The 15,000-nt window shown below is 36.7% G+C and overlaps 1 protein-coding gene across 5 annotated transcripts in view; it reads right to left on the bottom strand.

Moving 5' to 3' along the window:
- LOC144967470 (adipocyte plasma membrane-associated protein-like) overlaps window positions 1-15,000 on the bottom strand; it is a 75,454-nt gene that overhangs the window by 56,208 nt on the left and 4,246 nt on the right. Inside the window, exon 1 of one of the 5 annotated variants that reach the window (XM_078904756.1) lies at window positions 14,687-14,872. The exons of 1 other annotated variant lie outside the window; for it this stretch is intronic. The gene's annotated coding sequence lies outside the window, so the exon portion shown is untranslated. Of the gene's footprint in view, window positions 1-13,015; window positions 13,037-14,686; window positions 14,873-15,000 lie in introns of those variants that run through there. 3 more of the 5 variants (XM_078904758.1, XM_078904759.1, XM_078904755.1) reach the window with 3 other exon arrangements.

The raw sequence follows: 15,000 nt of genomic DNA, 5'->3' as shown, positions 1-15,000 counted from the left end.
TTGTCACCAACCTTGTGTGTATCCGTGTCGATATGTGGCAGGTGACAAGGATTTTATGGTTGGGATGTATCAGTAAGGTCATGTCTTCTATGGAGATGTTAGGGTCGCTCCCAGATTTGAACTAGTAGGTATTAGTATTAGTACACGTTGTTGTTCAAAGATCAGTCAGGGGATAGACAAAACGAGCAGATACTTATAGTGAGTCTGTCCTACTGTATGGATGTGAAACTTGGAATGCATCGCAGGCATGTATAAGTAATAAGGAGGGTACAGATAAGCTACTCAGAATAAAATGGATGGATATAATTAAAAATGAAGAAGTATGGAAAAGAACACAGCAGAAACCAGTGGGAGAGGAAATAGGATAGGAAGAAGACGATGGAGGTGGATTGGACACCCCCTTAGAAAGAATGACTCAACTATAACAAAAAAAGTATTGGACTGGAACCCTCAGGGCAGAAGATCAAGGGGAAGGCCACGAGGAACATAGAGAAGAATGAAAGAAGCTGATATACAGAGAAATGACAAGACATGGAACGAAATAAAAAATTTAGCTCAGGATAGAGAAGGATGGAAACTGTTTGTCTGTGGCCTAACCCTAGCGCAGGATGAAAAGGGCAATGATGATCATGGTGACTAATAGTGACCCGAGAGAACGAAAAGGGGTTCCCAATAGCTCAGTTGGTAAAGCACTCGCTTCACACGCAAAGGGACCGAGATCGATCCCAGATGCAGTCTAGATTTCTTTCTGCCCCCCCCCCCCTCCCCTTGTCTACCCACCAGTGATAGGGTAGCTGTGTCTATTTGATCTGTCGGAAAGTAATTTTATATAGACTAGTATCCTATCCAAATGATAGCAAGTATTTGCTATTGTCCGTTTCACGCTCTAGTAACCGGGATAAACTCCGGCTCCATGGGCCGAATGGGGGAGAACGAAACACTGAGTTCAGGAGGTGCTTACTCGGGGTCATAAATAATTTTTTTTAAAAAGTTTATGGGGGAAAAACTCATTCTCCAATGACATTAATTAAAACTTAATTTCTTGATGTTCATCTTACAATTACATTTTAAACGATATGAGTCAGCGTGGCTCAGCAATACGATATTTGCTTCGTACCTGAAAGGTACCGAGTTCGACTACCCGCCGCGCTGTGTGGCCTTGAGCAAGTCACCTAGCCGTTGCTCACTTTGCGGCGCTGCACTGCGTCTGACGTCTGGGTTATTTCAGCCATCCCTTGGAGTATATTATTATCCTAAAGAAAAAAATTCCCTTAGGGATGAATAAAGGGAAATTATTTATTATTTCTTTATTTATTTATTTATATAATATTATCTATACCGGATTTGTTGCTAATTTCCTCTTTGGAAATCTTTTGCGTTGAAAGTATGAAGGCGGGTATCTTACATGCAATCATGTACTGGAGAGCGTGATGTTTCCTGCACAAAACAGCCAAGTTTGCCACCGTCCTTATAACGCCCACTTCTAGTCAAGAGACAAGAAAGCGTTCATGAAATCCGATTTTCAGATTATAGTCACTTGCTCCGCTTCGGCTTAAGATTAACAAGTCATTTACTAGACTCTAGTAAATAACTAAATCTAATCCTCGTTCATGAAAACAGACCCGGGCGTATAAAACAACAAGGTTGACGAAAATACGCGGCAACAAAATCGCAACGACTTCTCCGTCCTATTCTTTCGAAATGCTAATTTTTTTGTCAACTCTCTCCTTACCGACTATTTTTAGGAATTTTCTTGGAATGTCTTAGCTTACCCCCAGACGAAAAAATGTTAAACTCAAAAGCAATGAGACGTTTGTCCAGAATGACGTGCCTCATAAAACAGCATTAAATTATCACAGCTATAACAAAGATTTGTCTTCAAATGTTGTAATGTACATTAAAATAAATCTGAACTATTAAATCGTCACAAATGTGACGATTTTCTTATAGTTGGAAGGGAGAGGGTTACGTTTAAGACCATCAACAACAGGAGCGTAAAAGAAAAGCAAGGTTGACGAAGAGACGCGGCATCAGAATTGCAATGACTTACTATTTCCACAGTTATCTAGTGCGCAGTCATTCATAATAATATAATTTATAATCCGCGAAGACAACTCATAATCCTCATAGTTTTTCGTAATTACTGTCTACATTACGTCCGTGTTATGAGAGATGCCATTTGTCATGTCGGTGACACACGTGACGGGCCGAGGCACCTTCTGTTCATGCTGACCAGTCATACCAACAGGACCTTTATGAATTTGTCATCTTTATTAGAATGCTCTGGCCCAGGAATGATAAGAATTTATCAAGTTGAGAAATTAGGGAGCAGGCACCGGTGTATGTAAGATAAAGATCTGAACGAGTGTTTATGAAAGGTGCCAGACAAAGCAAGAAAGAAATATACAAGAAAAATAAACATCCCAGAAGATCAGTCTTCCTCCACTGGCAATCGAACTTCAGACCTTCTGATTACCAGTCAGATGAGCCACCATTACACCCCAGAGGTTAATGGAGATTTGAGACAATTTTAATTCTTATATTAGTGCTTAGGCCACTGGGACCCCCCCTCCCCCCCCCCTTTGGGAGTTTATGCCACTATGTTTTTCAAATAATAGAGCTTATTGGCCATACAAATTTCACTGTTACCGTAAAAATAAGTGTCATTTAAGAGAGTTATGGCTCTTTGAAAAAAGTGAGTTGTGTCCCCTTGCAAAAAAGAGACAACATTTATTTCAAAGGCTCTGGAGACTACAATATTACTTCAAATATATGCAAATTGGGTATCAAACTGAAGGAAATTGAATATACTATCAAACTATGTGCACAAGCTTTCAATTTGTAAATATTATATAGATTCACAGAAAGTTGAAACAATTTGTCAGTAATCTCATGAAGTGTCATATCTAAACTTATGGGCTATTTCAGTGTTTTACACAAAAATTTGAAATAAAGAAAAGAATAGGTATGGCGAAGAATGCATTCAACCAGCTGCATACAATTATGAAAAACAGGAATATTAGCATGAAAACAAAAATTAAAGTCCTGGATTGCTATGTACTGTCTGTGCTGCTATATGGTTGTGAGAGCTGGACCATAAACAAGACCATGGTTAAAAGACTGGAGGCAGTGGAAATGTGGTTTTACAGAAGAATGATGAGGGTGTCATGGATGGAAAGGAAAAGAAATGAAGAAATTTTAGAAATGGCAAACAGAAAAAGATCACTGATAACAAAAATCATCAAACGCCAAATGGAATTTTTAGGACACATTATCCGCCACCCTGGTTTGGAAATACTCGCCTTGACTGGAAAGATGAATGGAAAAAGAATAAGAGGAAGACAAAGAATAACGTATTTGAAAGGGATAAGAACTTGGACAGATGAAGCTGAGAAAGGTGGCGCTGCTTTAATAGAACTGGCAAGAGATAGATCAGCTTGGCGGAAGATGACCTCCGACGTCTGCTTCAGATATGGAACTACATGAGATACACAAAAATTATTTTAAATATGGCCAAAAACAGCATGTTCATTAAAAATGTAGCACTGAAGAAAGCTATGGCCCAAGCCTCAACAACAACCTTCATATTTCTACGTAACAGGAAAAACTAAAAGTGTACGCAACCCTTAAATTTTTCTCCACTTTGTGGGATGCCAAATTCATCATAATTTTCATTCTTTTTAAACATGGTATTGATGTCCAGTTGTCACATTTAAAAGTAAGTTGAAGATGTGGTAAAAACAATAGATATATCATGAAAAAGACTAATTTGTTCACAACCCAAGTGAAGCATCATTACCGAAGACTTTTGAACGAAATCCCATTGTTATATCATGAAGAATAATTGATACTCAAAAGGGATTCTTGATTCAAGATGCAGTAAGTACATAAAAACAATATCCTTACAAGAACTTTTTGAAGATCAACACTGTGCTCTTGGGACAAAACAAGAAGCTGGCCAAATAAATTTCTCTGTGCCTTGATTTTGACCACGTTCATGTCTTTTTTTTCACTGTTACCACTTTCCTCAATGATGCATATGTCTTGGTCTTGTTCCTTTCTAATGGCTTGTGAAATTCTACAGTCTTTTCCTTCAGTCTGTTTTCAACAAAACTTTCAAACAATCTTTTTCCTGTTTTTTCCACGGCTAGCAGGTCATCAGCAACATCCTCTTGCACTTTCATTCCTGAAGCTAGACTGACCAGACCATCTTCAACTTCAAAGGGATTGATAAATGCTGAAAATGCCTGGAGGATCTTTTGCACTCGCTTTTCACTTTGTCTTTTTTTTCTGCAAGGCTCAATTCTTTGTGGGTGTCTATATCTATACAGTTGTTGTTGCTGATCATTCTTTGGGTTGCTGATACATATTCTGCTCGATTGTGTCTTGTTACACTCCAACGGCTCCCATAGTGGGCAGGGAGGTACATGCTGTGTCTTCTATCCCCCCATACCTGTTTTCCAATTGTTTCCTGTCATTGTCTTGGAATGAGATTACTTAGTTTTGTCCTGATCCTTGCCGGAGTTTCTTGACTGGGAGGGAAACAGTCGAATGTATAGTTATAGTTTTGGGAGATGATATTTTTTTCCTTGTAAATCATCTCTCTGTTATGCATTGTATTATGTTTAGTTTACATATTATATTATATGATTGGTAAACATTTGAGTGTATTCCTCTTAGTTGGGACCTGTTCTTGTGTCTGGATGAGACTTTTAGGTGATCTCAAACTAAGTACTTTAACGGTGTGCTCTTGGAATCTACATCTGTTCCCTATTTGAACCCGTTTCCCTTTGTCTTACCTTTTCTTTTGTGCTTTAATTGTAATTCTATAACTTTTTACTATCCTATTCTCTTCCTTTTTACTGGCGCTGATATGACCTTAATGTGTTGCAAGCGCGGTAAAACCCTTAAAAACAAAAACAAAAACAAACACTCCAACGGTAATAGCTTGGAAGACTCTTGCTAAACCCAACAATACCTCTTTTTGTCTTTGCATGTTTGTTTATTGTTTGTCCAATGGTCATATCAACTGCTATTCTTCCAGCAGGCGTCCTTGATCTGGAGACACTAAATCCATTATCTTGTAACATTTGTTCTGCCCCTGGGTGGGAATGAATCAGGTTGGCTAGTGACACAAAATATACACTGAGATACTTGGCATAATTGTGGTGATTCATGGTAAAAAGCAGTGGGCACAGTTCTTTTAAACAAGATATATGAAGAAGAAAGTTGTTTGTCTTTGTAGCTCGCAGAAACTGGAGGAGAAGCCAAACTCTGTCCATGTATTGGATCCAGTATTGTGCAGTTTTTCCGTACTTTCCTGAGCGGACACTCTCTTTGAAGGCTTCATACTGGGAAAATAACTCAGCATACACAATTGACTGGAGAATTTTATTAGCTGTATGGCTTGAAATTCCTTCGGTGAATTCCTTTATGTAAGACATGAGGTCTTTACTGAGTTTTGAATCCGTGTCCTGCTCAAATTTTGAAAGCAGAAGCCTCTCTAGAGCCTCCAAAACAGACACATGCACTCGTATAGCCCTGTTGTAGTTCTTTCCACTCATAACCTTATCCATAGAACCATGTGCACATAGCCCTGCTTCAGTCACAATTTCTTCAAAACCAGATCCACTTTGGAGCTTTCCCAGGGCACCAAGGTATGAAATTATGGTGTGAAAGACACCCAGGTGAATAATGACTGTTTTGTAAAGCTGTGGGTTTTGCCAGACAATATCGTAAGCTTTCTTTGCTACAGCAAGGTCAAATGTTACAAATGTATATGTGTTATATGCCCATTAATCATGCCTGAATTGTGCTAGTACAAAATTCCTCTTGTTTATTTATCACTGAAAGGAAGCAAATACACTGTAAATATATATTTTTTTCATATTATAGAGAAAATGGCTATCAAAGATTTAAAAACCCTATATAGCTTTGTAAAATATTTTATGATCTGAGGCAAAAAATGAGAAATGACAATAAAATTCCACTATTTATTGCATTTGAAGCAATTTTAGGGTGATAAACAATCATTTTATTCACAAAAATGAGTTCACGAAAAATTGCACCCGATGACCTTTCAAGGGCCATAACTCCTGTAAATGATACTTGAAAAAACTGTAACACCCGGATTAATTTGTGTTATATGTCCCTGAAGCATGCCTGAATTGTGCTAGTGCAAAATCCCTCTTATTTATTCATCCTGAAGGGAAACAAGTACACTGTAATAGATTTTTTTTTCAAATTATAGAGAAAATGGCTATCAAAGATTTAAAAACGCTATATGGCTTTGTAAAATATTTTATGATATGAGGCAAAAAATGAGAAATGACAATAAAATTCCACTATTTATTGCATTTGAAGCAATTTTAGGGTGATAAACAATCATTTTATGCACAAAAATGAGTTCACGAAAAATTGCACCCGATGACCTTTCAAGGGCCATAACTCCTGTAAATGATACTTGAAAAAACTGTAACACCCGGATTAATTTGTGCTATATGTCCCTGAAGCATGCCTGAATTGTGCTAGTGCAAATTCCCTCTTGTTTATTCATCCTGAAGGGAAACAAGTACACTGTAATATATTTTTTTTCAAATTATAGAGAAAATGGCTATCAAAGATTTTAGAACGCTATATGGCTTTGTAAAATATTTTATGATATGAGGCAAAAAAATGAGAAATTACAATAAAACTCCATTATTGATTGTATGTGAAACAACTTTAAGGTGATAAACAACCATTTTATGCACAAAAACGATTTCACAAAAAATTGCACCTAATGACCTTTCAAGGGCCGTAACTCTCGTAAATGACACTTGAAAAAACGGTAACACCCGGATTAATACTCAAGATATATTGCTGTTTCAGAAAAACCATGTGGCGAAAACTCCCCCAGGGGGGGGGAGGGTTTCGCCCACTGGCCCATGCACTATATACCTATAGTGCATGGGCCAGTGGTCGAAACCCTCCCCCCCCCCCCCCCCCCCGGGGGGTTTTCGCCCCATGGGTTTTTTGAAACAACAATATATCTTGGGTATTAATCCGGGGGTTACCGTTTTTTCAAGTGTCATTTACGAGAGTTACGGCCCTTGAAATGTCATTAGGTGCAATTTTTTGTGAAATCGTTTTTGTGCATAAAATGGTTGTTTATCACCTTAAAATGGTTTCACATACAATCAATAATGGAATTTTATTGTAATTTCTCATTTTTTGCCTCATATCATAAAATATTTTACAAAGCTATATAGCGTTTTTAAATCTTTGATAGCCATTTTCTCTATAATTTGAAAAAAAAATCTATTACAGTGTACTTGTTTCCCTTCAGGATGAATAAACAAGAGGGATTTTGCACTAGCACAATTCAGGCATGCTTCAGGGACATATAACACAAATTAATCCGGGTGTTACAGTTTTTTCAAGTATCATTTACAGGAGTTCTGGCCCTTGAAAGGTCATCGGGTGCAATTTTTCGTGAACTCATTTTTGTGCATAAAATGATTGTTTATCACCCTAAAATTGCTTCAAATGCAATAAATAGTGGAATTTTATTGTCATTTCTCATTTTTTGCCTCATATCATAAAATATTTTACAAAGCCATATAGCGTTTTTAAATCTTTGATAGCCATTTTCTCTATAATTTGAAAAAAAAATATATTACAGTGTACTTGTTTCCCTTCAGGATGAATAAACAAGAGGGATTTTGCACTAGCACAATTCAGGCATGCTTCAGGAACATATAACACAAATTAATCCGGGTGTTACAGTTTTTTCAAGTATCATTTACAGGAGTTATGGCCCTTGAAAGGTCATCGGGTGCAATTTTTCGTGAATTCATTTTTGTGCATAAAATGATTGTTTATCACCCTAAAATTGCTTCAAATGCAATAAATAGTGGAATTTTATTGTCATTTCACATTTTTTGCCTCATATCATAAAATATTTTACAAAGCCATATAGCGTTTTTAAATCTTTGATAGCCATTTTCTCTATAATTTGAAAAAAAAAATCTATTACAGTGTACTTGTTTCCCTTCAGGATGAATAAACAAGAGGGATTTTGCACTAGCACAATTCAGGCATGCTTCAGGGACATATAACACAAATTAATCCGGGTGTTACAACAACAGTAGAAAACAATCAAGAAAGACAGCTGCACCAAGATAATTTTCTGTGGGTGTTCTGTAGGATGAAGTTGAATTCAGACGGAGAACGTTTCCCTTGCTGGAAAGGTTGGCTTTCATCAACAACTCCAAACCCCCAAAATGAAAATGAAACCAACATGCCTTCAATTGTTGAATATATGCCTGTCATCAATGCTCCCATAACTGAAGCAGCTACAGTACAGAAGGTGCTACAACTATCTTTGGAGGCAACACAAGAGCTTGGTCAGCCATATATATTTGTAACATTTGACCTTGCTGTAGCAAAGAAAGCTTACGATATTGTCTGGCAAAACCCACAGCTTTACAAAACAGTCATTATTCACCTGGGTGTCTTTCACACCATAATGTCATTTCTTGGTGCCCTGGGAAAGCTCCAAAGTGGATCTGGTTTTGAAGAAATTGTGACTGAAGCAGGGCTATGTGCACATGGTTCTATGGATAGGGTTATGAGTGGAAAGAACTACAACAGGGCTATACGAGTGCATATGTCTATTTTGGAGGCTCTAGAGAGGCTTCTGCTTGCAAAATTTGAGCTGGACACGGATTCAAAACTCAGTAAAGACCTCATGTCTTACATAAAGGAATTCACCGAAGGAATTTCAAGCCATACAGCTAATAAAATTCTCCAGTCAACTGTGTATGCTGAGTTATTTTCCCAGTATGAAGCCTTCAAAGAGAGTGTCCGCTCAGGAAAGTACGGAACAAGACCAAGACATTTGCATCATTGAGGAAAGTGGTAACAGTGAAAAAAGACACGAACGTCGTCAAAATCAAGGAACAAATAAATTTATTTGGCCAGCTTCTTGTTTTGTCCCAAGAGCACAGTGTTGATCTTCAAAAAGTTCTTCAATATCCTCTAACACCTACTCCAAGGTCGCTGGCTTCATCAGATGGTTTACCTCTGAAGACCAACAAAGAAACTCTGTTGCACAAGCTCACGCCTGACAATTCATTAATGTTCGAGGATTATGCAAAAAAAAAAAAAACACCGTTTACATTGTTGATGGCAATGCACTGTTACAAACTCTGTCAGCAATCCCAAATACATTTGGTGAAGTAGCCAAACTTACATTTTCCTCCTTACCACAAGCAGCTTGTGTACACTTTGTGACTGATACTTACATAGAAGATTCAATCAAAGGTTGTGAGAGATTGAGGAGAGGATCTTCTGAAGATAATGCATACTTGTTAAGAGGATCTGCAACAACAGTGCCCAGACGTTGGAAATCATTTCTCAGCTGCGTTGATAACAAAAGATCCCTTATCAGGTTTCTCCTCAAGGAATGGGAAAGTAACGAATATGCAAAGAAACTGAGAAACAGGGAAATCTTCTTTGTCTGTGAAGAGAGATGCACCTTACTTTACAGTGACACGGATGAATTTACCACAGCTGTACCTTGTCTAGATCTCTACTCATCACAGGAAGAGGCAGACACACGAATTATACTGCACTGTCAATATGCTTCCCGCCAACCAAACTGTGAAACAATTGTTGTCAGATCACCAGACACGGATGTCTTCTTACTTCTCCTTTCATTCTCAGAGACAATTGGAAAGACCCTGATTTTTGATACTGGCTGTGGCAACAACAGGCGACAAATCAATGTCTCTCAGATAGCAAAGACTTTGTCTAAACAGATGTGTGATGCATTACTTGGTGTCCATGCATTCACAGGCTGTGACACAACAAGTTGCTTTGCTGGGCAAGGAAAGCTGAAAGCTCTAAAATTTCTTCAAAAGGAGGAAGATCTTAGAATTCTGTTCTCCAGATTTGGAACATCAGCAGCTGTTTCGAGTAATGACTGTCTCATGTTAGAGTCATTTGTGTGCAAGCTGTATGGCAAAACCTCATGCACAAGTGTCAACAAAGTGAGGTATGACATAGTTCGCCAGCGTTTCAAAGGAAAGAAAGGTACCATCTCATGCAGTGGTGGAATTGATCTGTGTCAGATGCCTCCTTGTAGTCAAGTATTGTCACTGCACATATCAAGAGCCAACTTTCAAACTCTCATTTGGAGGAATGCAGTGTGCCAGAATCCTAGCATTCCAAAACCAGAGGATAACGGTTGGCAGAGAAATTCTGCAAATGAATTGGAAGTAAAGTGGTTCAAAGATGATTTCATTCCAGATGAGTTGCAGGAAATTGTGTATGAAGAAAGCTGCACCAGTACTGACGAAGATACATATGCCGAGGATGGTAGTGATAGCTTTGACAGTGATTTCCTTGACGACACTTCAGAGGACGAAGAGGATTTTGCTACTGATGATGAGGATATGTAATAAATTGGTGAGCAGTGCAAACTGTTAAGGAGTAAAGCATGTTTGCAAAACACATAAGGATATTGTTTTTATGTACTTACTGCATCTTGAATCAAGAATCCCTTTTGAGTATCAATTATTCTTCATAATATAACAATGCGATTTCGTTCAAAAGTCTTCGGTAATGATGCTTCACTTGGGTTGTGAACAAATTAGTCTTTTTTCATGATATATCTATTGTTTTTACCACACCTTCAACTTACTTTTAAATGTGACAACTGGACATCAATACCATGTTTAAAAAGAATGAAAATTATGATGAATTTGGCATCCCACAAAGTGGAGAAAAATTTAAGGGTTGCGTACACTTTTAGTTTTTCCTGTGACGTAGAAATATGAAGGTTGTTGTTGAGGCTTGGGCCATAGCTTTCTTCAGGGCTACATTTTTAATGAACATGCTGTTTTTGGCCATATTTAAAATAATTTTTGTGTAAAACACTGAAATAGCCCATAAGTTTAGATAGGACACTTCATGAGATTAATGACAAATTGTTTCAACTTTCTGTGAATCTATATAATATTTACAAATTGAAAGCTTGTGCACATAGTTTGATAGTATATTCAATTTCCTTCAGTTTGATACCCAATTTGCATATATTCGAATTAATATTGTAGTCTCCAGAGCCTTTGAAAGAAATGTTGTCTCTTTTTTGCAAGGGGACACAACTCACTTTTTTCAAAGGGCCATAACTCTCTTAAATGACACTTATTTTTACGGTAACAGTGGAATTTGTATGGCCAATAAGTTCTATTATTTGAAAAACATAGTGTCATAAACTCCCAAAGGGGGGGGGGAGGGGGGGTCCCAGTGGCCTAAGCACTACTATATTCCCCTCAAAGGTATAGTTTTAGTTTTACATTGTGAACCTTCGCTTCTTTTCTTGTATTTTCCTTTCTTGCTTTGTCTGGCACCGTTTCTTATACGCCGTTTCTTCAGAATGATAATTAGGAATTTATGAGCGGTCCTTTCAAAACGGTGTTATAACAATATGGAACAGATGGTCTAAATTGAATTTGAAGCTTGCCACCACCACCACCATCACCACCACTACTACTACTACTACTACTACTACTACTACTACTACTACTACTACTACTACTACTACTACTACTACTACTACTACTACTACTACTATTACTACTACTACAACTACTACTACTACTACTACTACTACTACTACTACTACTACTACTACTACTACTACTACTACTACTACTACTATGCGTTTATGTGGTTTGACACTCTCCTTCGAATTGATAGGTCCTGGGTTTGAGTCCCTCTCTCTGAGCGGCGAATAATTGAGTCCTTCAGTTCTCTCACCCTAAACTGTAAAATGAGTAGCTGGTAGCATTGTCCTTGGCGGAAAAAAAAATTGTCTAATCTCGTCCTACATTTTACGTGTTGCTGTTAGCTAGGTATCCTTGTAAAACGATTTGAGCAAATTTAGTGGATATAAAAGCTACTACTATTACTACTACTACTACTACTACTACTACTACTACTACTACTACTACTACTACTACTACTACTACTACTACTACTACTACTACTACTACTACTACTACTACTACTACTACTACTACTACTACTACTACTACTACTACTACTACTACTACTACTACTACTACTACTACTACTACTACTACTACTACTACTACTACTACTACTACTACTACTACTAGTACTACTACTACTACTACTATTACTACAACTACAATGTCTAGAGCTACTATAATGAAATGATGATGATGATGATGATGATGATGATGATGATGATGATGATGATGATGATGATGATGATGAATAATAATAATAATAATAATAATAATAATAATAATAATAATAATAATAATAATAATAATAATAAGAAGAAGAAGAAGAAGAAGAAGAAGAAGAAGAAGAAGAAGAGCAAAATGATATAATAATAATTCTGATACTGATAGTGATAATGATGGTGTGATGATGATGATGATGATGATGATGATGATGATGATGATGATGATGATGATGATGACGATGACGATATTGATAATAGTGATAATAAACATCCAATGGTTTAAAACCAATGGCCATAAAGAGAAAGCTCCCTTTGCGTGGTGTTGTTTTAAAAATAAAGAATCATACTTTTAAAATACCCCAATTTTTAGACTTTTTTAAAGTCAAGTTGGAGGTCATGTTAAAATATAGATACCGACGTGCACTTATTTACAGGTCTGATAACCCAATTCCTTTTGGCTGATTAGTTCTCACTCTAAATTCTATCAGATTATAGATAGTATGCGCTTGGCTAAGAAGCTCACAACCTTGCCATCCGGAAATATAACGAAGGAACACACAAAACTATGCGTAACCTTAACGTTTATATAGTCGGTTTAGTAGTGAGAATTACTCATAAACGCGGATGGCAAAAAAAAAAACAACCAATGCCCGAGTGACGTCAACTTCATTCTATCTATATTGTTGAAGGTTACACACTGTTTTTGTGCGTTAGCACGTTTTATCCGGCTGGCGGATGTTTTTAGTATTTTACCTAAACGCACAGCATCAATAAGAGTGAAAGGTGTTCAAGCCAGAGTGATTAAAGAGTTCGTCATTGCACTGCAGACTGAAACGTACAAACAGCCAAATCCGGTGTAATCTCCGGTCACAATCCCATCAGTCATTGCGACAACTTGGAACACAGGGGATTTGTAGAGACCGGTCTTCGTTTGTCTTCTTCTCTCATTCTCTTATTTTCTTAAGATTGGGTCTAATTATTTGGAAAATCCTTCAAAAAAATTATTTTGAGATTTTTGTGGAAAACGATATTTAATTGTCCTGGAAATAATATTATTGAAGTCCAACTTCTTAAAAAAGAATATAAAGGCACGAAAACACAGTCGAAAAGGGTACAGGTAGTAAGAAAAGTGTGAAAAACGGAAAGCTGTTTTGATATTTTCTCAATATTATGTCATTTTTCTAAGAGTATTGGATACTTTGTCAAACGTTTCTTAGAATCTATTCAATGAAATTGTCTGAAAATGTCCACATCTATCACAGAAAGTATGTCACCGTAGAGATATTTTTTTGATAAGATATGTGTATTTTGAATTATAATCCAAATTATAAATTTTTAACATCAATTTTGTCATAAAATTGTGATTCTCTTGTAATGTTCTAGACCGTCTAATAAATATTCCGTAAGCTAAAGCTGTAAAATCTCTCTATGGTGACACATTATGCTACAATGTTGATAAAAGGGAAGAATATGGAGGTTATTCCTTTATTAGTTTTTGTGGAACATTTGCCAGCAAGATGTTATATTTTTTTATGCCAGACCCCCCACATTGATTTACTTATAGTAATAATAATAATAATAATAATAATAATAATAATAATAATAATAATAATAATAATAATAATAATAATAATAATAATAATACTATTATTATTATTATTAATTAATAATAATAATAATAATAATAATAATAATAATAATAATAATAAAATAATAATAATAATAATAATAATAATAGAGTCTTAAAGAGCGCACAGTATCTTCAACCATGAGGCTCTTGGCAACAGAAAACAATATAGAGAAAGTACACGACATAAAAAAAAATATTTTCAAGGATGTCTTGAAAACCGACAATGATTTGGATTCCCGGATACTCTGTGCAATGTTTTTCCATACAGACGGACCAAAATGAGAAAAGGACCTTGTTCCCGCCTTTGTACGAATGCGTGGGATAGCCAAACGGGTGGTGTCATTGGAGGGACGCAAAGGTCGGATTGTCGAATATTTCTTTAGTAGGAGTTCTGTGAGGTAAGGAGGGGCAATGTTTTCCAGACGACGATAAACTAGGACACGTGCTTTGAATTTGACCCTTTCCCCAACAGGAAGCCTGTTTAATCTTCGAAGGAGAGGTGTGGCAAAGTCAAACCTCCGCTTTCGAAAGACCAATCTGGCAGCATTATTTTGAACCGCCTGCAACCTCCTGAACTTAATTTTCGAGAGACAAAACAACAGAGCATTATAGTAATCCAGTTTTGAAAATAAAAGAGAAACGACACGTATCTTTGTAACATCCTCAGAAAGGAACTGCCGAATAGATCCAAGTAATGGATAAAGACAGCGGACAATAAATAAAAACTTCTAAACTACCACTGATTACAAATCTAGATAACAAATCTAACAGTAACAGTATTTTCATATACTTACTTACTTCCCTTGCTAATCCGCTTAAGAAAATTAATAAGCTTTAATTTCAATTTCAACCACAACGAAATAAACAAAAGACTTGATTCACTAAGGCAAACACAAATTGGTCACACTCCTCGCTACTTGCTAATCACTTACACTCGTAAATAATGTTGTTTTCTTCTCGTTTGTGCGTATTTCAAGTCCATGAGACGGAAGGCCAGTTGACCAGGAGACCGGTCATTTATCAAGGATAATATTGTAAATTATTTGACGTCAAAAACAGGTGTCCACTCTACGTAAAATCGTGACATTCCTGTCATAGCGGTTTTCTA

The sequence above is a fragment of the Berghia stephanieae genome, chromosome 3, assembly GCF_034508935.2.
Source record: "Berghia stephanieae isolate SIO BIC M18660-M18661 chromosome 3, UCSD_Bste_1.3, whole genome shotgun sequence".
Classification (NCBI taxonomy): Eukaryota; Metazoa; Mollusca; class Gastropoda; order Nudibranchia; family Aeolidiidae; genus Berghia; species Berghia stephanieae.
This window is presented reverse-complemented; position numbering and strand designations above follow the sequence as displayed.